The sequence below is a fragment of the Cervus elaphus genome, chromosome X (assembly GCF_910594005.1).
Source record: "Cervus elaphus chromosome X, mCerEla1.1, whole genome shotgun sequence".
Classification (NCBI taxonomy): Eukaryota; Metazoa; Chordata; class Mammalia; order Artiodactyla; family Cervidae; genus Cervus; species Cervus elaphus.
The window spans coordinates 146,755,624-146,781,433 of record NC_057848.1 but is presented as its reverse complement, the minus strand read 5'-3'; the positions used below and the strand labels follow the sequence as shown (position 1 = coordinate 146,781,433).

At 34.9% G+C, this 25,810-nt stretch overlaps 1 protein-coding gene across 1 annotated transcript in view; it reads left to right on the top strand.

The window, feature by feature from the left end:
• The window catches only part of IL1RAPL1 (interleukin 1 receptor accessory protein like 1), a 1,418,929-nt gene that overhangs the window by 339,158 nt on the left and 1,053,961 nt on the right, over positions 1-25,810 (top strand). The window lies entirely within an intron of this gene.

Genomic DNA, 25,810 nt, shown 5'->3' with positions numbered 1-25,810 from the left:
TATCTAGTAAAGGTAAACACTGATATATAGACAAAGATAGAATACTGTAGTATTGTAATGCTGGTGCATAAATAATTTTTAATTCTGATATAGAATTTAAAATAGACATTAAGATAACTAAACCTGTGTTAATGATACACATGATGAAGAAATGTATTTTGTGACATCAGTAACATAAAGTAGGGGGCAGAAATGTAAGAAGGTAGATTTTTTCCTGCTTTGTTGAGATATAATTGATATATAACATTAGGTAAACTTAAGTGTACATTTTGTTAATTTGATACATGTGTATATTGTAAAATGATTACCACTGTAAGTATTAGCTAACACCTCCATCTCTTCTCTTAATTAACATTGTCTTTTTTTGTGGCGAGGAGGGTTAGTATCCGGGAGTAGATCTGATTGAAGTTATCAAATTAACAAAGTTTCAAATAGCGTGTTACAACTTTACTATGTTTTATGTGGTGTAGTCCCCATGGTAACCACAAGGAAAATATCTGTAGAAAATAGTAATGTAAACTGGTTATTACATGTGCCAGGTCTCTTCATTGAATGAGTAGGAGTAAAATCTTGAACACATACTCATTTTTGAATGTATCTGGATGAGTCATGGTTATGTTTTACTGAAAATTATCTCTTTATACAACCCTGTATAAGGCTCTCTTTCTTTTTGAATAAATGAAATAGTACTGCATAAACAGATATTTATGATGAAAATATCGACTTTTGTTTGGTTTTTGCCAAAATTGAATATTGATAATATAAGGTGATATAACACTGTTAAGTAGAAGTTTTTGCAGTGATGAAACTATTCTCTGTCTCTGCTGACCAGTAGGGTAATCAGTAACTATGTTTAGCTGTTGAGCACTTAACTTGTGGTTTTTGCCATTGAGAAACTAGAGTGATTTAAATTTATTTATTTGTTGGTTGCCTTGAGCAGCATATGGGATCTTAGTTCCCTGACCAGGGATCAAACCTGCGACCCCTACACTGGAAGCACAGAACCTTAACCACTGGGCCACTAGATAAATCCCTAAATCTAACTGTAAATAGCCATACGTGGACACAAATTGGAAATGCTGATCTAAGGAATAAGGCTTGCAGATATTGCTCATGTCAGAAGAAACAAAACACTCTGTTTCTTTAGTAGAAACTTTCTATCTTACATTCTTTTCACTATAAATACTTGAGTTTAATAAATAAAAAAGAGGAATTTTTGAAGCCATCCTTTAAAAAAGACTTTTACATATATTTTAGTACATAAAATTTACTGTAAAGTTTTAATCCAAAACTTTTGATCATTTAAAGTATATGCTATAATCATATTTCATTATTTATACTTTGTATGTAAGATTAAATTTGGTAGCATTCCTTGGAAACCAAATGGATATCAAATGATAATTCTTAAAACTCTTATGTATCACAGAGCTTTCTAATATATAAAATAAAGATATATTGAATTTCTTTGCTAGTAATCTGAATGACTTAGGAAATCCAATACTGGGGAAGTTAGATTTTAAATTTGAGGGGTAAGCTGAAAATATGAACAAATAGGTAATCGGAAAACATAAATTACACTTCAGAAGTAGGAGTATTGGTCATCTCAGAAGTTAATCACAGAGAAGAATATATAAGATCAACTAACAAAATTTTACAAAATTATTTTCAATTATTTAAATCATTCTGCAGCTCGACATAAGTTAATGAACTTCAGATCCTTTACATTAGAATAGTGTTGAATTACAGCTTCTGGATAAGTGAAAGTGTTAGTCTCTCAGTTGTGTCTGACTGTTTGCGACCCCATGGAGCCTGCCAGGCTCCTCTATTCATTGAGTTCTCCAGGCAAGAAAACTGGAGTGGGTTGTCATCCCCTTCTCCAGGGGATCTTCCCAACCCAGGGATCGAACCTAGGTCTCCCAGATGGCAGGCAGCTTATTTACCATCTGAGCCATCAGGGAAGCCACAGCTTCTGGAAAATAGTACCTAAATAACCTGCTCTTGAAGCAAAGCTAAGTTTATTGCTTACTGAGGTAGTAGAGGGTGTTAACCTTGATAGTCTTATTCTCAAGGGAGAAGGGCACAAACTATTTATCTCCTGTTGTTGGTTCATAAACTGTGCAAGAGACAACAGTAAAGAATCTCAGAATATCTGTATTAAAAAGTATTTCTGAGATTATTGTGACCAAGCTTGTCCTCTTATAAACATGCTTTTAAATTCTGGTACTGCTTGCTAAACAGACATGCATTTTTGATCTAGCTTTTTATGATTGATTATAAAGCATACATTATTTTCAGTTTTTTAAGAAATCTCCACACTGTTTTCCATAGCGGCTGTACTAGTTTGCATTCCCACCAACAGTGTAAGAGGGTTCCCTTTTCTCCACACCCTCTCCAGCATTTATTGCTTGTAGACTTTTGGATAGCAGCCATCCTGACTGGCGTGTAATGGTACCTCATTGTGGTTTTGATTTGCATTTCTCTAATAGTGAGTGATGTTGAGCATCTTTTCATGTGTTTGTTAGCCATCTGTATGTCTTCTTTGGAGAAATGTCTGTTTAGTTCTTTGGCCCATTTTTTGATTGGGTCATTTATTTTTCTGGAATTGAGCTGCAGGAGTTGTTTGTATATTTTTGAGATTAATCCTTTGTCTGTTTCTTCATTTGCTATTATTTTCTCCCAATCTGAGGGCTGTCTTTTCACCTTACTTATAGTTCCCTTTGTAGTGCAAAAGCTTTTAAGTTTCATTAGGTCCCATTTGTTTATTTTTGCTTTTATTTCCAATATTCTGGGAGGTGGGTCATAGAGGATCCTGCTGTGATTTATGTCGGAGAGTGTTTTGCCTATGTTTTCCTCTAGGAGTTTTATAGTTTCTGGTCTTACATTTAGATCTTTAATCCATTTTGAGTTTATTTTTGTGTATGGTGTTAGAAAGTGTTCTAGTTTCATTCTTTTACAAGTGGTTGGCCAGTTTTCCCAGCACCACTTGTTAAAGAGGTTGTCTTTTTTCCATTGTATATCCTTGCCTCCTTTGTCAAAGATAAGGTGTCCATAGGTCCGTGGATTTATCTCTGGGCTTTCTATTCTGTTCCATTGATCTATATTTCTATCTTTGTGCCAGTACCATACTGTCTTGATGACTGTGGCTTTGTAGTAGAGTCTGAAGTCAGGTAGGTTGATTCCTCCAGTTCCATTCTTCTTTCTCAAGATTACTTTGGCTATTCGAGGTTTTTTGTATTTCCATACAAATTGTGAAATTCTTTGGTCTAGTTCTGTGAAAAATACCGTTGGTAGCTTGATAGGGATTGCATTGAATCTATAGATTGCTTTAGGTAGAATAGCCATTTTGACAATAGCCACCATGGAATATTACTCAGCCGTTAAAAAGAATTCATTTGAATCAGTCCTGATGAGATGGATGAAGCTGGAGCCCCTTGTACAGAGTGAAGTAAGCCAGAAAGATAAAGAACATTACAGCATACTAACACATATATATGGAATTTAGAAAGATGGTAACGATAACCCTATATGCAAAACAGAAAAAGAGACACAGAAATACAGAACAGACTTTTGAACTCTGTGGGAGAATGTGAGGGTGGGATGTTTCAAAAGAACAGCATGTATACTATCTATGGTGAAACAGATCACCAGCCCAGGTGGGATGCATGAGACAAGTGCTCGGGCCTGGTGCACTGGGAAGACCCAGAGGAATCGGGTGGAGAGGGAGGTGGGAGGGGGGATCGGGATGGGGAATACGTGTAAATCTATGGCTGATTCATATCAATGTATGACCAAAAAATAAATAAATAAATAAATAAGAAAAATAAAAAAAAAAAGCATACATTATTTTATCATTCAAACTTCAGGTACATGGTAGATAAATGATACAAAATACCATTTTTGGTCAATTACTTGGTTAAGTATAGATATTTTATACTTGTTGCATGTTAATAAACCTTTTCAGAATCCTTAATTGTTTTCCTGATATGATTTATTTGTCCATTGGTATATAGATTCAATTAGAATTAATTTCAAAAGAGATAATATCATGACTCATGAATGTAAGAAGATCATGAGTCAAAGATTTTTATTTAGCTCATTAATTATTGAGGAAACTAGTAAGATGTTAAAACTAATTTAAAAAGAGAATCAATGAAACAAAGTAAAACCCATATAAAGTCTTTAGGAATTCTGAAATGAAGTTAGATGCAGAATTGCTCATTATCCACAGGGCAATTATTAATCACATTTCTAAGAAGCACTCTTTATTTGCATTTCTAAGGACAAGAATCATATTTACCTTTTAATCATTTTTCTACAATTGAGTTGTCTAACAACTCAATAACTCAAAGATAATGAAAGGCTGGTATAATTCAGAAGAGTGCTCTTGACAGCATACCCGGTACAACTTTTGCCCACATCATGGACTTTCACAATGTTCCTTATTATCCTAATGTAGATTAAAAAAGAGTTTCCATCTTGCCCTTGTACTCATCACTCCATATTAAATGTCTCCTGCTTAACTCATTTGTATTACTTGTTTGAACTTTATAGCCATTTTAACATGAAAATATGGTATTCTTAGTTGAGTTTGAGGATAAAAGAAAATCAATTTCCTAATTATATAAGATTAACAATTTACACATTTGTCTTTTAATTTTAACATTATATGTGTAATAAAATAAGAAACATGAACAGCTTATTCATTATGATCTGCTAATATGTTGAAATTACTTAATTTGTAAACTTCAGTACACATGTTATCTTTACATCACACCTGAGGACAGATGTTCCTGGCATAAAGTATTCCATGTAACATTTTTTCCCATTTCATATAAGAAGGATAAATAATGGTCTAGTGGGTTCTGCTTCAACAGTGTGAAATTAACATATGAACCATGTGTCTTTCAGGGAGTTACATGTGGATATATCAATAGATACAGATATAATACGTAAAAATCACTTTAGAAAATCTGACTTTTCTATAGAATCATATTTTCCAAGAATTGCTATTCAACATTTTGAATTAAATAGGAACAAAAGTAAGTGACAAATAGGCTCCATAGGCGATTTAATTTGCCATATTTTAACTTCTTCATTTCTTGATTTGTTGTTGCTGCCATTGTTTCTAACCTGTAGTCTCTGGCTCAAGCATGTGGAGTGATACTCAGTACTAAGTTACAATGGAAAAGGAAAGAAAAATATGGAAAGTTATAAAGGGTGAATTAAGTGATACACCAGTTGGATAATGATCCAACCTTTCTAAAATATTTTATGCATTAGCGTGCTTCCTGAATTTTACTATAATCTTTATTTTTCATGTTGCTTGTTTTCCTTTATTTCTAATTTTTCAAAACTTTAGTGTTATATAATGTAAAGCAATGCTTGAGATTTTTAAATTTAGAAAGCCTTTTTAATGGAAGGTATATGCATTTTAAAAACTCTTATTTACTTTGTGTAATTAATAGAGGGTTGGCTTGCATAGCATCACCAAAGTTGCAAATCATGTAGAAAATCTCTGAAGTATGAATGGGATACAGTAAAGCATCATTGGAGCAATGTTTTGGTAAGAACATCTTTTGGAAAACATAAAATATATGGGGTTAGAACAAATTCTAGTGATCTTTCATAGTTCTGTCAAGTTTTAGAAAAGGTTTTAAATTTGTGTGATTTTACTTAGTTTACAAGTGTTTATATAGCTCGTTAATGAAGGAGTTCTATCCAGGAGGCATCAGATAGTTTGATTTATAATGATTAATGTGTTTAATTGGAAGGATACTACTTCAAAACACTTACTAGATTTTAAGTAATATATTATGCAATATTTAGAGCATACTCAAGCACACATGTAGTTATCTCACTGCATGGGTAATACAGTATAGGTTTCTATGAAAACTTTCATAAGCCAAAAAGTCATAAAGCTACGAAGCAATTACTGTAGGACACATCCTGTTAACAGATATACAAAATAAATCAAGATAAAGCATAGATGCTTCCAGTCACAGTTCACAGCTATGGAGGTTTGATGGTGAAAGATTAGGTTTAGTTCCTGGAGGAGGACATTGATGGTACCGCTCTTGCTAGTTAGGTGCATGCGCTCCCTCTTATAAGAGTTTGCCACAAAACAGGTGCTAACTGCTCTTTTTGGTTGTTGCCTTTTTGCATAAAAGTGAAAATCCTCTTCAGTTTTCTTTTGTTTACTGAGAACAGATGCTAATGCAGGACAAAGTGACAGTAAGTGAAGTTTTGAAAAGAGGGGATACCTGTATTGTCAAAGCAGGTAAATTGCCTCCTCTCTGTCCCTTTCCTGATCATCTTTCCTTTCCTCTAGAGGTAGCTACATTGGTGTTCATCATGCCATGCATTTTATTTATTTTTTATTTTTTTTACTTTTAATTGAGATTTTAATAAGGACAGTTGTAGATCTACATGCAGTTTTAAAAAGTAGTACAAAGATTCCTTGTACACTTTGCCCAATTTCCCCAATGATAACATTTGCAAAACAATAGTCTAATATCACAAACAGATTTCAACTTTGATATAATCCACTGATATTCAGATTTCCTGGTTTTACTTGTATTCATTCTTATGTGTGAATATGTGTGTGTATTAAGTTCTATCAACATGCATTTTATTTTATTTTATTTTATTTTCAACATGCATTTTAAATTGTGTTTTAAAAACATAAATATGAATCCCTAAACCCTGTGTAGTATTGTTTTGGACTTTGTGTAAATGAGATGATAAAGTACATATTCTACAACATAATTTTGTTTGACCCTTTGTACTTCTGAAATTTGTTCAAGTTGGTATGCATAGCTCTAGTATATTCGTTATCAGTGATATGTGACATTCCATTGTTTAGTCTATTATCAAGTGATCGCCTACCCAGAAAACTGAAAGAATGTGGTGAGAAACACATTTGGACAATATTCAGATTACGTGATTGCTTTTGGGACTGTTAGAATAAGTTTACTGTCAAGTTAAGATTCTAATTCTGCTAATAAGTTTTACTAGCAGTTATAAAGATAAAAGGAAATATTCATATTTAGTATGAGCATAAATCAACTTTGCTATTGCCTTTACATCAATGATTTAGAAATAAGTAAGTAATTTGCTGATTCAATAGTAAAATGTTGTTACTCTCAGTTCTACTTAATTTGGAGGTATTATATTAAGTGGGAAAATTAAGAGTATCAGTATCGATGAGTAATTTGATGCAGAGAATGTTCAAAATAGGTTGGGGATTGCCGGTGAGATTCTGGTCTCAGTTGTGACAAAGTGACTTGGTTGGATGTTCCTAAGGACTGTAGTGAGTTGTGTCACTTTAATTGGCCACAAACTGGCGAAAAACATAACGATAAGTTAATCATAGTGATATCTTATAAAAGCCGATCAGGATCATAGCCCAGAAAAAGTTTCTGGCTGTTCGGCCCTTACTCTACCTTATCCTTAACAGGTAGAGAGATGGAATGTATGGGAAGAGTACCTGTTCCTCAGCCCTGCTGATTGGTATGCCATGTATGGTCTTGTTAGAGTACATCAGCCAATAAGCATGTAAAACAAATGTTAAACATTAAATCGCCAATGTGAATGTAACAGTGAGAACCATTCTGTAAGCCATATTTCCATCATGATAGGAAGAAACAGTGTGGGGACTGTGGAGACAGGAGCTTTAGAGAGATCACAGATCCAAGATTAATGCATGTTATCTGTTATGCAAACATTCTTTTTAAACACTATAGGTCATTTCTTATTAGGACATTTTCTCAGTTTTGTTTGAAACACTTACTGATGTTTCTCTGTTCGTATAACATTAGATACATTTTGTCCTATTGCAGTCTAACTAGAACTTTAGTTTCTGTATTTTTCAGTCATGGGTTTTATGTGGTAGTGATTATGTTGTCATAGAAAGGAAACTAGAACTGACAACAGTTAACAAATGCAGCTCTTTTATTACCTATTTCCCAAACAATCTCCTTTTTATTTACCATTTGACAAATGCAATCTTATTTTATAAGCAGCAAACGCTTGGCCTGAAGAGTGCCTTTTTTGTAGTGTGTTTATATTAAGACTCTTGGTTAAGAAAATGTAAATTATTTCTGTCAACTTCAGTGCTTTTGATTATATAGAAAAAGGTACTGTCTAAATTTTCCTATTTTGATGTTTTCTGGGTTAAATAATATGATATAAAATACTGTATTATTTTGCTATACTATTGCTATTATACTAATAATATATTATTGGAATTTATTTTTTGTCTTTAGGTATTAGAACATATATTTGACTTTGCATAAAAAGTGTATTATTGCAGTTCCTAACATTTCTCAGATGGTAAGGCAAAGCTATATTTGAAAGAGAATATATGTTGAAGAGTCCACCTCTACAAGCTTGAGGTGAATAAATGATTTGATGAATGGGACAACAGAACTTTTTTTAATAATGTTATGTTCAGTTCAGTTCAGTCGCTCAGTCTTGTCCGACTCTTTGCGACCCCATGAATCGCAGCACACCAGGGCTTTCTGTCCAACACCAACTCCCAGAGTTTACCCAAACTCATGTCAATCGAGTCAGTGATGCCATCCAGCATTCTCACCCTCTGTCGTCCCCTTCTCCTCCTGCCCCCAATCCCTCCCAGCATCAGGGTCTTTTCCAATGAATCAGCTCTTCGCATCAGGTGGCCAAAATATTGGAGTTTCAGCTTCAGCATCAGTCCTTCCAATGAATATTCAGGACTGATCTCCTTTAGGATGGACTGGTTGGATCTCCTTGCAGTCCAAGGGACTCTCAAGAGTCTTCTCCAACACCACAGTTCAAAAGCATCAATTCTTTGGTGCTCAGCTTTCTTCACAGTCCAACTCTCACATCCATACATGACCACTGGAAAAACCATACCCTTGACTAGACGGACCTTTGTTGGCAAAGTAATGTCTCTGCTTTTTGTTATTAATGCTAAAATATTCAGAGATTTTTGACACAGTACTACTAGCCGCATGAAGAAACAGTTAATTTGCAGTAAAATATTTCTATCTGAATGGCTAGACCCTGATAGCTCAGTTGGTAAAGAGTCTGCCTGCAGTGCAGGAGAACCTGGTTTGATTCCTGGGTCGGGGAGGTCTGCTGGAGAAGGGACAGACTACACACTCCAATATTCTTGGGCTTCCCTTGTGGCTCAGCTGGTAAGGAATCTGCCTGCAATGTGGGGGAACTGGGGTTGATCCTGGGTTGGGAAGATCCCTTGGAGAAGAAATTATTAGTACTATTTGGGATGAAACACTTATCCTTTCTTTTTTTTTTTTTTTCTTTTCCTGAAGAATTTTTTTCACTCTTTTCTTCTCCCCTACATATTTCAAGGCATTAACCAGATTGTTAAGGGAGCTGCTGCCACTCTAAGGCGTGTCAGTCGTGTCCGCCTCTGTGTGACCCCATAGACGGCAGTCCACCAGGCTTCTCTGTCCCTGGGATTCTCCAGGCAAGGATACTGGAGTGAGTTGCCATTTCCTTCTCCAATGAATGCATGCATGCACGCATGCTAAGTAACTTCAGTCATGTCCGACTCTGTGCGACCCCATGGACAGCAGCCCACCAGGCTCCCCTGTCCACGGGATTCTCCAGGCAAGAATACTGGAGTGGGTTGCCATTTCCTTCTCCATGCCTAAGGGAGAAACCCCCTCAAAATAAATTGTAGTAGATTCTTAAAGGGCTTTTTATACTTGGTTTCAGTTTCTCCTATCTCTCCTGATAGATTCATCCTTTTTTGTTCACCTTTCTAAAGGTGGCATTGTAAGGAAGCTTTCCTACTGGGAATTTACAATATCCAGTGACGTCTGATTTATTTTTTTCTTAGGCTAGACACTTCCTCACTGAAAGAAGCCTTTTATCAGCATCTATTATGCTCCTTTCCCACTGCTATAAATCTTCTGTATTTTCTTAAATAAGGGATTATATTAGGAATCCAGTTCCAAATGCCATAGTACTTGAATGTAGTTGTGGGTGGATTTTTTCCTCCTAATCTCTATAAACTCTTATAGTTGCTTGACGAGAACTTGCTTTTTTTGTTTGCTTTTGTTCAGTTGTTAAGCTTTAATGGTAAGTGATGAGGGAAAATAGATAAAAGAAAATCTTAAAAGGCTATAAAGTCCTCATTTGGTTTGAAACAAAGACCTTAGCCTAAATGTCTGTGCCATCTAACATATTTAAGTTCTTTGGTGTGTGAACACTTGTTCACAGTGTTGAATTATGACTTCAAACTCTCAGGCATTTTTAGGATATGTTTTGTTTCTGAGCATACATCGTTAAATGGTATGTTTGATTTCAGAGCTTTTTATTACCATTTTTTCCTTAATAAAATATATTTAATTGTATTTTTTTCAGTCAATATTAAGTACAAATGAGTTTGAGAAGAGGAATAGGTAGTTTTCTATATGAAAGTAAAAGTGAAATTGTTAGTAGCTCTGTAGTGTCTGACTCTTTTGAGACCCCATGGACTGTACCCAGCAGGCTCTTCTGTCCATGGGATTCTCCAGGCAAGAATACCAGGAGTGGTTGCCATTCCCTTCTCCGGGGGATCTTCCTGACCCAGTGTTCGAACCTGGGTCTCTTGCATTGCAGGCAGATTCTTTACCGTTGGAGCCACCCGGGAAGCCAGGGAAGTTTGCTGTATAACAATTTATTTTTGACTTAATATTTTGAATTTATTTTTGATAATGATTCATTATATTCAAATTTCTCAAGTACTCAGAGCACCAAGGAAAACTAGAGAATAACTTTATATTGTTGATTTGAGATCCTGTAATATAGGATGGACTTATTTTTCCTTCTGGGAAATTTTTCTTTTTTTTACCTGGCCTTGCTCAATCAGATGTTTCCCCATTAACATAACAGTACTGAACAACACCTTTGTTTAACATTGTATTTGTGGATCAGGACTGAATAATTAGTGAACCATTGGGTACTTCATATATTTCCATTTTAGTCATTTTATAATGAAGTTCCTGATAGCAGATACAAATTGAGGTGAAATTTTTTCCTATTAGTATAAGTCCAAGAATTCTAGTTCATCAGTCAAACAACAAATACTCATTGTAACCTCATGAAAAGCAGTATGGTGGCTCTTTTATGAATGTATGACAATCTTTCATTTTGTAATGAATAGTGTCTGAAAACAAGTGAAGTCATTTGTACACCTGGTTGATAGATAGCGCTCCTTCCTTCACTAAGTGCACAATCACGTCTCTGCAGGTACACTTGGCAGAGGTCGTCCCCTTAGGGTCCTCCACACTCTGTACAATCAAAAAGTCCACATGATGAAAAATCTGTGTACTGAAAAACTTGCATATGGCTTTACAGTTGCTGTCCTGTATCTACCATTCCACATCTGTGGATGCTGGATTCAATCAACCTCAGGACTCTGTAGTACTATTTGTTGTTGTTTAGTTACCTAGTCATGTCAGACTCTTTTGTGATCCCATGTGATCCCATTTAGCATAATATATCCAAGGTAATTCAGTCCTTTATATTGTGAAATATTTCATTGTATGGATACAGCACATTTTATTTATCTTGTCATCAGTTAATGGGCATTTGGGCTGATTCCAATTCTTTTTTTGGCTGTTATGAATAACACTGCCATGAACATTTTGTGCAAGTTTTTATGTGGAAGTATGTTTTCATTCTCTTGCTATATACCTAGGAAGAGAATTCTGATTCATAGAGTAACTTTATGTTTAACCATTTGTGGAACTGCTAGAATTTTCCAAAGAAGTTGCTCTGTTTTTCATTCCCACTGGCATTATATAAATGTACCAGTTTCTCCAGGTCCTTGCCAACATGTGTTGTTAGTCTTTTTGATTATGGTCATCTTGGTGGCTATGACATCATATGTCATTATGGTTATAATTTACATTTCTCCGATGACAAATAATGTTGAACAACTTTTCAAGTGTTTATTCGCTAAGTGCTTATTCACATGGTTTGGCTATCTTTAAATTGGGTTATTTGTGTTCTTGCTGAATTTTAAGAGTTCATTATATATTTTGAATACAAGTCCCTTAAATAAATGTTTTGAAAATGTCTTCTCATCCTGTGGGCTGTCTATTCACTATCTGGGTGGTGGTCTTTGTGGCATAAGAATTTTGATTTTTGATGAAGTTTATTGTATGTATTTCACTTTCTCTTGTACTTTTAATTCGTATCTAAGAAGACTGCCTAATCTAAGGTCCCAATGCCTTTCTTCTATATTTTCTTCCTGAGTTTCATTGTTTTAGTACTTACATTTAGGTCTATGATTCATTTTATGATAATCTTTGTGTGTGGTGTGAGGAAGGGGTCCTATTTCATTCTTTTACATGTGGATATTCAGTTTTCCCAGCTTGATACCTATCATTTAATTGTAGAAAAAAATCACCTGGAGTTCATATTAAAAATACAGATTCTGGTTCAGTCATGGGGCCTGAGAGTGTTTAACTAAAAATTTCCTGGTGATACTACTGATTGTGGTTTTGCAACTATGCTTTGAATGGCAGCAGAGAGACAACTATTGAACAAGCAAATGCATTCTAATTGTGCATCTGCTTTGATCTCCCCTGAGGACTGGCTCTCTGCTGCTCCCATTAGGTGGGAGACTGACTTCTCTACTGCTGTCAAGATCATATTCCATTAGGTCAAACCATAATTTGAGGATTGCTAAGTGGTGTCACTAAGTCTGAGTTTTTAATTCCTAGCAGAAATCATCTGGTTAGCTGCACTAGAGCCCAGTGTTCATCTTGTACGCATCAGCTGTGACTGGGGTCTGGCTTATAGGGCACTCATGGTGTGGGTGGCAGTTCTCGGAGAAGAGGGTTGTAGGCTCACCAGAGACTGAATACTCTTCTAATTTCAGAGCTATTTGGGAATCTTTTACCTTTGAATTTGAGAATTTCTAAATGGTAATTGGAGTGAGGAAATCTTCAGATGACTGTTAATGAGCAATCCTGGGCTGAGAAAGGGAAAATAAGAGTTTTCCTTGATTACCAACTAACCTCTGCATTTCAACTTTAGCAACGCTTGATGGTTTAGGTAACTTGAGTAAAGGCTCTTATTGGCGTGTAGGCAGTCCTGGTGCAAAGACCTGAGCCTTTAGGAGGTTTTCTCTTTTATAGACTGGAAATAAGAGCTGTTCTGTAGACACATTTTAATGACTTTGTTTCTGAAACAGAGTGTAGGTGCTGAGCTATGTTAGTTTTCCTGCTTCCCCACTTCTGGAAAAGATTTTCTGTAATTTACATATAAATGACCAAGTATAATAGGCCAATTAAATTAAGGATAAAACAAGAGCCATCTAATGGAAAGAGAACATAGTTTTCCTGCAAAACTAAGGCTAAAGATGGTTACTCTAGCTGAATAAAAATTTAACCATGAGCTTTTTGGCAAACAGGGTAAAGAAGAAAACATAATTAAACAACTCATAATATACATAAAGATAAAAAAGCATACTAGTTAGTTACAGAATATTTTTCTTAGCATTAAAGTTCAAAGTTTATTTAGAGTTACTTATAAGAAAAAGAGAATGACAGTATTTAAAAAGTGTCAAATGGCAGACACTTTTGCTATCATGGTCCATAAAATTCTTCTAGACTTTGTCCACTGCCCAATTCCAAATCTTAAGATTATTTGTTAAATCAGCATTCTACTCCCAGTTACCAAAATCTAGTAAACCTTGTATTTGTTTCCTGTTGCTGATATAACTGAATGCCACAAACTTTGTGGCCCCAAACAACACGTGTTTATCATCTTACAGGTCTTGAAATCCTAAATTCAGCAATGGGTCTCACTGAATACAATCAAGTTATCAGAAGGCTGAGTTATTTCTGCAGGCTGTGAGGTGGGGGGAAATCTGTTTCCTTGTCTTTTATGGTTTTGAAAGTCTGCCTGCATTCCTTGGTTTGCAGTTTCCTTATTTCATTTTCAGAGGCTGAAATATCAGCCTTGAGCTCCACATTCTGCCATCTTTATTGGATCTTTACTGTTCCCTTTTCCTTTTTTTTTTTTTTTTTTTTGGACCCTTGCTATTATATTGGGGTGTCCTGGTCATGCTAGTGGTTAAAAAAAATATATCTGCCTGTAGTGCAGGAGATGGGGGTTCGATTCCTGGGTTGGGCAGATTCCCTGGAGAAGATAATGGCTGCCCACTCTAGTATTCTTGCCTGGAAAATCCCATGGACAGAGGAGCCTGGTGGGCTATACAGTCCACGGTGTCACAAAAGATTTGGACATGACAAAAGCAACTCAGCATGTTTGCACTGCTATTACATTGGACCCTCCTTCATAATCCAAGGTAATCTCCCTATGTTAAATGCAACTGTTTGGTAGTCTTAATTCCATCTTCAAACAATTCCCATTTGTCATGTTCAGTTCAAGTGAGCTCATTTGCTCAGTCATGTCCACTTCTTTGTTGACCCCATGGACTGCAGCGCGCCAGGCTTCCCTGTCCTTCACCATCTCCCAGAGCTTGCTCAAACTCATGTCCATTGAGTTGGTGATGCCATCCAACCATCTCATCTTCTGTTGTCCCCTCTCCTCCTGCCTTCAATCTTTCCCAGCATCAGGGTCTTTTCCAATGAGTCAGCTCTTCGCATCAGGTGGCCAAAGTATTGGAGTTTCAGCTTCAACATCAGTCCTTCCAGTGAACACCCAGGACTGATCTCCTTTAAGCTGGACTGGTTGGATCCCTTTGCAGTCCAAGGGACTCTCAAGAGTCTTCTCCAACACTACAGTTCAAAAGCATCAATTCGTTGTCACTCAGCTTTCTTTATAGTCCAACTCTCACATCCATACACGACCACTGGAAAAACCATAGCCTTGACCAGATGGACCTTTGTTGGCAAAGTAATGTCTCTGCTTTTTAATATGCTATCTAGGTTGGTCATAACTTTTCTTCCAAGGAGTAAGCGTCTTTTAATTTCATGGGTGCAGTCACGATCTGCAGTGATTATGAAGCCCAAGAAAATAAAGTCTATCATTGTTTCCATTTTTTCCCCATCTATATGCCATGAAGTGATGGGACTGGATGCCATGATCTTAGTTTTCTGAATGTTGAGTTTTAAGCCAACACTTTCACTCTTCTCTTTCACGTTCATCAAGAGGCTCTTTAGTTCCTTTTCACTTTCTGCCATTACATTGGTATCATCTGCATATCAGAGGTTGTTGATATTTCTCCTGGCAATCTTGATTCTAGCTTGTGCTTCATCCAGCCTGGCATTTCGCATGATGTACTCTGCATATAAGTTAAATAAGCAGGGTGACAATATACAACCTTGATGTACTCATTTCTCATTTTTTAACCAGTCCGTTGTTCCATGTCCAGTTCTAACTGTTGCTTCTTGACCTGCATACATATTTCTCAGGAGGCAGGTAAGGTAGTCTGGTATTCCCATCTTTTGAAGAATTTTCCACAATTTGTTGTGATCCACACAGTCAAAGGCTTTAGCATAGTCATAAAACAGAAGTAGATATTTTTCTGGAGTTCTCTTGATTTTCTATGATCCAATGGATATTGGCAATTTGATCTCTGGTTCCTCTGCCTTTTCTAAATCCAGTTTGAACACCTGGAAGGTTCACAGTTCACGTACTGTTGAAGCCTGGCTTGGAGAATGTTGGGCATTACTTTGCTGGCATGTGAGATGAGTGCAACTGTGAGGTAGTTTGAATATTCTTTGGCATTCCTCTTCCTTGGGATTGGAATGAAAACTGATCTTTTCCCGTCCTGTGGCCACTGCTGAGTTCCAAATTTGCCAACATATTGAGTGCAGCACTTTCACAGCATCATCTTTTAGGATTTGAAACAACTCAGCTGGAATTCCTTCACCTCCACTAGCTTTGTTCATAGTAATGCTTCCTAAGGCAAACTAGATGTCGCAGTCCAGGATGGCTGGCTCTAGGTGACTTATCACACTACAATGGTTATCTGGGTCCTGAAGATCTTTTTTGTATAGTTCTTCTGTGTATTCTTGCCACCTCTTCTTAATATCTTCTGCTTCTACTAGCTCCATACTGTCTTTTACATTTGTTATGTAAACTAAGATATTCACAGGTTTCAGGGGTTAGACCTGGGCCCATCTTTTTTATTGGGGGGATTCACTGTTCTGCATATAATAAAGACCACTTATGATACTAAACCTAATAAAATCTATGAGCTTCCTACTCATTTCTGGTTGTATAAGGCATTCTTGTTAGCTTATTTAATAGAATCTAAGTATACAGCTTGTTTGTAGTTTTACATAATATAAGAATTAACATATTTTAGAGAAATGGATATTTACCTCTGGCCACTGTTTTGACTTTTAAATTTGTTATCTCTACTTGCCGTCTCTTCAGAGTATATATCTGATCGCTTAAGACAAGACAGGAATTTGTAATTTAGAACCACTTAACCTATTTTAGAGGCTTCCAAGGTGGCGGTAGTGATTAAGATTCCACCTGCCAGTGCAGGAGACATAGGAGACTTGTTTTATCGAGAAGATCCCCTGGAGGAGGGCATGGCACATAACTTATTTTACCTCATCTCTCTATTCTCTGTCTGTTCTTCTGCTCTTTCTTTCTTATGAATGGAAACCAGTATGTATGTATGTTTGTGCATGTGTGGTCAGTCTTGTCTGACTCTTTGCAACCCCGTGGACTGTAGCCCGCCAGCCTCCTCTGTCCATGTGATTCTCCAGGCAAGAATACTGGAGTGGGTTGCCATTTCCTTCTTCAGAGGAAATCAGTAGTCTTTTAGTGAAAAGAGTGAACAGCTACAAACTCTTTGCAAGAATATTGACTTTTATACCCTACATAGTAAATGTTTCAAGTACTTTTCACAGTACAAGGAATAAGTTGTAGAGTGCCAATAAGCTTACAAATAAATTTGCTAATCAACAGCTGCTAGGATTTATTCACTCAGCAGCTATTGAGTCTTTAATGATGGAGATGTAGTAGTGAGGCTTGGCTCACATGGTATCATGTGAAAATCAGCTTTGTGGGAGGAAACTCATATGAACCTTATTACCAAATATGCTCCTGAAATGATACAAGTTCATAATAATGGATATTTTGCTTGAATCTTTTTACTGACACAAAAATGTAAACTTAAAATGATAAAAATTTCATTTCTTCCTCATTTAATTTTTTTTCTTTCTCCCCATTTCAGCAACTTTATTATAAAATGCCTCACACCCATAAGAAGCAACAGCAACAAAAAACAATGATAATCACACTGGCAACTAATCCTGATATACCATGTAGCACGTGTGAGGCCCACTTTATAGCTATGAAACAGACAATGAGAAACTTATCTAAAGTCACACAGCTCAATAGTCTGCAGTGTATGGCTTTGGAGATTGTGCTGGTAATCTCTGAGTAAACTAGTTTTTTGTTACTTAATCAATAGTCAGTCAACTTACAACTGTGCTTTAGCAAAATTATAGTTTATTGCTATAAGAATGTACAATACTGACATTTCAGGGTGCATTCTACAAATGCTAGATAAAATATTTATGCTAATGCATTTAATATATATTTAACAGTCTAGTTATTATTTTCTGATAAAAATTGATGTCAGGAGTCTGTGGGTATTCAGCTTTGTAAGTCCTGTCATGTTCAAATATTATTTTGGTTTCATGAATGATTGATACTTTGGGTAGATCTTGAACTATGGGTCCAAAGTCTCTGATACTTGCAGTGTTCTGCAGTGCTTCCCCAGTCTTCTAAGAATCATTATTAATGATAAGATATCTGACTCTTGTTCCATCACAGACTTTATTTTCCTCACTTGGCTCTTTTCAAAAGTTGCTCAGTATTCTTGATATTTTTTAGCTATAAAAAGCTTGTCTTGCAATTTTGAGTTCCTCCTTAGTGTTTTCTTTTATTCTCCATCAAGCCAATCATTTGTTTGCAAGTTGTTACTTTTCTTTATTGGGGAGTTTTAACGTTATTTTTCTAATTATTTTCTCTCCTGTGTTGCCTTTATTATCTGTTTCCCACAACGTAACTATAGGGTAAGGGATAGACCTCCTTTCTTTATTTCCCATGTCTCTTTACTTGCTTTTTACTTTTTATATCTGTTGTCTTTTTTTGCTTAAAGTTATAGAAACTTTTCTCAAAATTGTCGATCGCATCACCCGCTTGTCTTTGTCCACTCTATTAACCGATCTTATTAATTTTTTTTTATTTTGTCAATTTTACTCAAGGAAATGAGCGATGAAGGTGAGCTGAGATTCCAATAAATAATTTCAGTTGTTCAGAAACTAGAGGTAAAGGGATGTGAGAAAGTTCCAAGTTCTATTGGTCCCTGATTTTGAGAACATTTCTCTTCCATTTCTGGCTTTATGGGTTTACTTATACAACTTGCTGCTATATAAAAATCATTGGAACATAGTAATAAGACTGTAAATGCCCTTATTGTAGGGTTTAAAAAACTTAAAACTGATCCATCTGCAATATATGGAAGACCCTAAGTTACAAAGTAGAATGAAAATGTCAGATATCTTGGTAAAATTTAAAAAATTATATGAGTAAAATAAATAATTGATTAGGAAATTTCCTGACGATCCAGAGGATAAGACTCCGGGCTTCTGTTGCAGGGGGGTCCACGTTCAATCCCTGGTCAGGGAACAAAGATCCCATATGATGCCTGGTGAACCACTCCCCACTCCCCAAAAAATAATTGATTAGAGAGAAAAAAGAAGTTGTAGGTTCTGGGAGTACAATAAATTTTCACCATTAATACAATTTAAAGATACAAGGCGGGAGGAGAAGGGGATGACAGAGGATGCGATGGTTGGATGGCATCACCCACTCAGTGGATATGAGTTTGGGTAAACTCCGGGAGTTGGTGATGGACAGGGAGGCCTGGTGTGCTGCGGTTCATGGGGTCGTAAAGAGCTGGACATGACTGAGTGACTGATCTGAACTGAAGGATACTGTTTATATTTTCAAACCAAGAAAAAAAATCTCAACCATTGAGATAATAATTGATTTTTAGAAGAACTGCTTATTTCTGAAGTGTGGGCAAAGGAGGGTGGGGGGAGAAACATTTTCCCCTTTTATTTTAAATGTTGTTTTTAAAATAGGATATTTCTCTGATTTGCAGGTGAAAGCATCAGAACTATGAACTTTGTAAAAAAAAATCAGAAAAATTAGATCTCAATGTTAATATAGTTTGGCTTCACCTAACATCAATAGAAAAATTTCAGTTATTTGGCATAATTTCCTTAATTGATATTTTCCCTAGAAATTAAGTCAGAAAGTAAATATTTTATTTAGTTTACTATGATTAATTTATTTAAAAATACTTGCAGTTTTCCTTTCTAGTTAAGGTCAACTTGGGGTTTAAGCCTGGAGTTTGGTACATGATTTATTCAGAAACCATTTGAGTTGATTTCTCTATTTGGCAACACCTTTAAATCTGAACAATCTTTTCAGAAAGGAATTTGCCCATTCCCTACAGAAGCTTGAAGGGAAAAGAGAAAGGATCCCTGTATCACATCATTGCCAGTTAAGTCTTCTGTGAGAATCTGTTGCCTTGGAATTTGTGGAATTTGGAATTTGTGGGAAAAAAATTGGAATTTGTGGGGGAAAAAAAGAGAAATTGGAATTTGTGGGGGGAAAAATAACGGAAAAGAAACAGTTTTCTAAGATACTAACATTAGATGGCATATGAGATTGGAATTGGTTTCTAAGTGCATGAAAAGAGACTTAAATGAGAAAACTTAAATTGCATTGTTATTTCCCTTAATTTTTCTGCTGTCTAAACAGTAGAAAAATTTGGTGTATGTGTGCTTAAGTCTCCTGCACTTAGCACCAACCCTAACCTGCATGAGTGTGTTCAACCTTGGATATCCTGTTAACATGACTTGACTTCTGGACTGGACTTTAATTTCTTTAACTGTTGCTAACTTTGAGTGGTACCATTGAAAATTGTCAGTTTCAGTAGAAGTTAATTACTTATAGTGAGTAACAACAGTGGAATCATGGTTTCTTGCAAACAAAGTTAAAAAAAATGTGGGTTTATATGCCAGTCAGAACATAGAGCCCTCTTTTAGGCACTATTTAACAAGTATCAACTAGTTTTATACCACAAAAGCAAAATTTTTAGGTGAAAATAAACAATACATTAATAACTAATAAAATTAAATTTAACTTTGCCATGTTTTACTGTTAGTATCTTTGTGAGTTATCATGCAAAGTCCTGATGCAAATAGGATTAATATAAAATAATTTAAATGTTTAGTAGTTATTTTTGAGTAAATGTGTATTAATTTTTTTTTCCATTTTGCTTTTCAATGGATTTTATCACCCTATTTAGACATTTAATTCTTTTTGCCTATGTTCCAAAAACTTTTTTTTTTGGTCTTAATTTCTGCTTTTTTTCAAGCCTTCCTAAATATTACCATTATCAAAGTCAAAGTCACTGTTGTATCCTGACTCTTTGCAACCCCAGGGACTGTAGCCCACAAGGCTCCTCTATCCATGGGGATTCTCCAGGCAAGGATACTGGAGTAGGTAGCCTTTCTCTTCTCTGGGGGATCATCCCAACCCAGGGATCAAAGCCAGGTCTCCCACATTGCAGGTGGATTCTTTACCAACTGAGCCACCATCTTTTTTAAGAACAGCCTTTTTCTGAGGCTCCCTTGTCCAGCATCTGAAACTCTGATGGTTGCAGTTTAGGGCTCTCAAGGAAATGGCAACAGATAACCTTTCATATCCACATTTTATATTACTAAATTAATGAATGTTTGAAATATAATCCACTTACACAAATTCCCCCTGTAAAATTTCACTTTGTTTTTATTGACAGAATTCCCTGTAAATAGCATGGCAATTTCCATCTCCACCCACTGAAATAAATACTTCTCAGCCTTTAATGCTGTTTTGTGAGACTTTCCAAGATGATTTCAGCTTTGAAGAATTTCCTTCATCTAATTCCTAAAGTACTTTGGATTAGCTTATATATAAAACCCAGTTATCATCTATGACTTTGCATAACCCCAACTGTGTACAGAATAACATTAAAAAAAAAAACTGCATCCACTGATTTTAAAGTATGTGTGTGTAAATATATAGATAGATAGATAGATAGATAGATAGATATGCTAGATTTCATAATGACATCTAGAAACCTCACCAGAAATCCTAAGATCTGCCCAAAGTTCAACATTCATGTTAGCCGCAAAAATACTCTCTCTGGCTTCCCCTCATCCACGTCTTTTTCTCTTTGACTAGATGATAACAGCTAACCTTTATCCTTCATTTTATCACATCATGATGTTCTTTATTCTTGCTAGAAGTGGTCATTGGGGTTTCTGCTGCTTCCCACTTCCTAGAGAACTCAAATTCCATGCCTTGTCCTCAACCCAGGGGTTTCCCACAGAGAGAAGTTCAAGAAACCTCCAGATAATAGTAGTTCTTTCCTCACTCTGCCTGATTTTTGTTGTGAGATATCCATGTGGAGACTTTCTAGTAAATAACTATTTCTACCACTGTCTTCTCTATGTCATTTTCAACAGGCATTTTATAAATTGGTAACAGTTCACATTTCATCTACCTTTCAAGACTGAAAAAATTGAGGACAGGGAGAACTTTTATTACTCTTAGCTAAACCTCTAGCAATTCACCACTATATTTATTTCATGAATGAAAAAAATATCTCAGTTATACATCATTTAGGAGAAATAACCACATAGTGAGGTCAGCTTCAGTCACAAACTTACAATATAGATTGTCATTGACTCTTACCACCCGTCCTCAAAACTTTTATTCCTTTTGCATGAGGTGGTTAAGAAGGTCTAGAGAAAATTCCTTTCCTAAGTGTGTACATTTTTCCTGCTCCTAAATATATATAGAAGTGGCTTAATCAAATAAAATAATTTGTTTGCATATTGTATAATAGATTATGGCATTGAAAGTGGATAATCAAATCTCTTAATACTGCAATTTCTTATGAGCTACTTAAATGCATATATTATTTGAGTAACATGTTCCTATAAGGCATAAATATATGTATTTTAGAAATTACATTGATGTTTTTAACATTATGTAAGTCTTATGCATATATTATATTTTTACTTCTGTATATACTTGGGCATTCTTATCAAAAAGAATTAGTTACTATCTTTCACAATACAGCTGATCCCATTGGCAACTTATTAAATGTTAATTGTAATGTTGAATCTAAAATCATATCACTGATCTTTTCATACTCTGCTACAACAAAACCCATCAGTCTAAAAAAGTTGCATCTCTGTGTTTGTTTATATTTAAATCATTATGAAGAAAGTTAAAATACAAATTAATGAATAAAAAAATCTTAAATGTATGTATAAATGTATATATTGTATGTTTATATGTATATATTTATATGTGTACATATATACCCAGGTTTCCTTTTTCTTTGTAACAAAACAAATCTATAGTTATGTTTTTTCTATACAAAGGCCCATTGAAGATGTGCCGTATCATGCTTTACTAGCTTGCTATCATGACAAGCATCATCATAAACATCATAACATTGATAATAATAGCTAGTCTTTACTATGGTATTATTTTATACCAAACAGTAAGTGATTTATAAAAATTAACTCATTTAATAATCATAAAATATATGAAGTGAGTTGAACACAGGTAAGCTCAAAGTCGAGTTCCCATGTGGCTCAGTGGGTAAAGAATCTGCCTGCAGTGCAGGAGATGCAGGAGACACAGGTTCGATCCCTGGGTCGGGGAGATCTCCTAGAGGAGGGCATGGCACCTCGCTCCAGTATTCCTGCTTGGAGAATCCCATGGACGGAGGAGCCTGGTGGGATACAGTCCATGGGGTCACAAAGAGTCAGACACAACTGAAACTGCTGAGGACACACACACAGTCTGAAAGCCACACTGGCTTTTAAGTGGGTGAGGCAATGAAAATAGTTTGAAAATTGGTCTGAATTTCCCGATAAAAGCTTCCAGAATTCTTCCTTGGAGCAGTGTATGTATAACTGACACAATACAATCATCATTACCATAATCTTGATGTTACAAATGAGTGAAAATTTAAATATCTATATAAATAGGTTACTTTTTGGATTTCTGTAGTCTTTGGTAAGTTACACCCCTTCACTGCAGTTTCCTTGTTTGTGAAATGAGAACATTTGTTATTAATAAATATATGAGAATATGTGTAGCTCTACAATTTCTACAAATGGGTGATTGCTCTTAATTCACATTTTATCACTAAACTCAGTGTGTTATTCTTTTGCATTAAATCCAGAAGACCTATAAAAAAGTTACTCACTAAGTCATGTCTGACTCTTGGAGATCCAAATACTGTAGCCTGCCAGGCTCCTCTGTCCGTGGAATTCTCCAGGCAAGAGTACTGGAGTGGGTTGCCAATTCCTTCTGCAGGGGATCTTCCTGACCCAGGGATCAAACCCAGGTGTCTGGGATTGCAGGTAGATTCTTTACCGTCTGACCATACAGGGAAGCCCATATAGAAAGAGAAAAATAAATATTAATATATAATAGTATATATTACATAAATATTATCATGTTTACATAAGTATATGTATATTATATATGATAGAGAGATACCTAATATTTTCCATAATATTTCAACATATATGCATACTTCCCAATCATACTTAATATTAGGCTGTTAATTAAAATCATGTATGTAGAGTATTAAAGTTATTTCTAAGAAATGCAATAATTAAACAAATAGGGACTTTTATAGTATGTTGTCTTATGATTCTTTTTTGAATTGCTTTGAAGTATCCATTACTTCTTTGAAGTTATTTTTCTTATATTGAGTTTTAGAGCATGTCTCTCCCATTACAGTTTTCTTCCATAGTGTGAAACAATCACATTTGATTTTTACTGAAGTGTAATGTTTCACTAGATCTTTAAAAATTCATTACAAAATACTGTTTTCTGTACATTATAATTATCCTCATTAATCTGTGATTTGAAAGTACTGGATATACTTGTATTTCTTCAAGTTTGTGGATCATATTATCTAGACAAGGATGAGAAAAAAACGCTTCTACTTAAGTGAATATTTAGAAAGTCTCATAGAATTATTAATGTTTGCTGGGGATCTTTATCTCAGTGAGCTTCCAAATATATTACTTATAAAAAACATAAAGTATGTGAATTTTAAACAATTTTTTTATGCCAGAAGATTTACCAGAGAATAGAACAAAATAAATTGCAGTATGATTCAGAAGAAAAAAAAATTAATTACTATAATTTGTACCTTTTTGAGATGATGGGTGTTTACTAAACTTTATTTTGTATATAAATCAAATCATTATGCTGTACACCTTAAACTTTTACAGTGCTCTGTGTAAATATCTCAATAAAATTGTGATAAAAATAAAATTTAAAATATCACAGTTTTTTTTCTATATATATAAATCATATGGAAGAAAAACTACCAAATGTTTAAAAATTATTTTCCTACAGTTTTGATGGGAGTGGAATTATAGATTCAGAACAGATTATTTTTGTATCTTATATACTTCTAATATAGAATATTTTGAATAAATTTGTACTTCTGTAATAACTACCAAAATGTATAATTATATTAAGAATATCTACAATTCATATACTGATATAGCACTCATTGCATGCTATAGGTAAAAACAATTGGAAATAGATAAAATACTAGTAATTTCCCCAGCTAGCAGAATACTTTTAGGAAAATTAATATATTATGTTTAAAATATTTATATATCCAATCTATTTAGATGAAGAATTTGATTTAAACCGATTAATAAAAAATGATGGCTTAGAATCTTTTGCTCTACATTTTTTATTCATTTCATGAATATCTGTCTGCTATAAAGCAAAAGACAAAGACAAAAAAGTCACACTATACTTTCAAGCTTACAGTCTAATTAGTATCCAGTGCACATCTAATAGATCCACTGAAAAATTACATTAATTTTTATTTTGTTTGATAATCAGTGTTAGAGTTGTTGAAAGTAAAATTTGGAAAGAGAACCTAAAATGGAAAAGTTCACAGAGAGAAATGAATGTTATTTTTCCCTTGTTACAAATGTCATCCTTCATTCTAAAAACAGACTTGATAATACTTTGAGGAAAGTGTCATCCTGTTTCTCCTCATTAAGTATATTAGCTGCAGATTTTTTGTAGATATTCTTTATCATGTTGAGGAAGTGTCTGTCTATTCCAAATTTGCTGAGAGTTTTTAAACATGAAAGATAGTTGAATTTGTCAAATGCTCTCTTTGTATCAACTCATTATGATCATGTGGTATTTAGCCTTTTTATGTGGTGGACTACATTGGTTTTCAAAGACTGAATCAGTATTGCATACCTGAAATAAATCCCACTTCTTCATGGTATACTATTCTCCTTATTCTTTGTTGGGTTTGATTTCCTAGTAGTTCATTGAAGCTTTGGACATATATATTATGAGAGATATTGATGTATAATTTTTGTTTATTGTAATGTCTATCTGGTTTGGTGGAGGACAGAGGAGTTGAACAGGACTTAGCAACTGAACAACTATCTGGTTTTGATATTAAGTCACCATTGGCCTCACAGAATGAGTTAGGAAGTGTTCCCTTTGTTTATGATACAGATTGGAGAATTGATACCATTTTTTTTTCCTTAAATGTTTGCTAGAGTTCACTGGTGAAACATGACAACCTTGTACTTTTGTATTGGAAAGTCATTAATACTTACTCAATTTTTAATAGGTATAGACTAATTCAGATTATCTATCTATCCTTGTGTGAGCTTTGATGGTATGTGTCTTTCAAGGAATTGATCCATTTCATAAGATTTATCAGATCTCA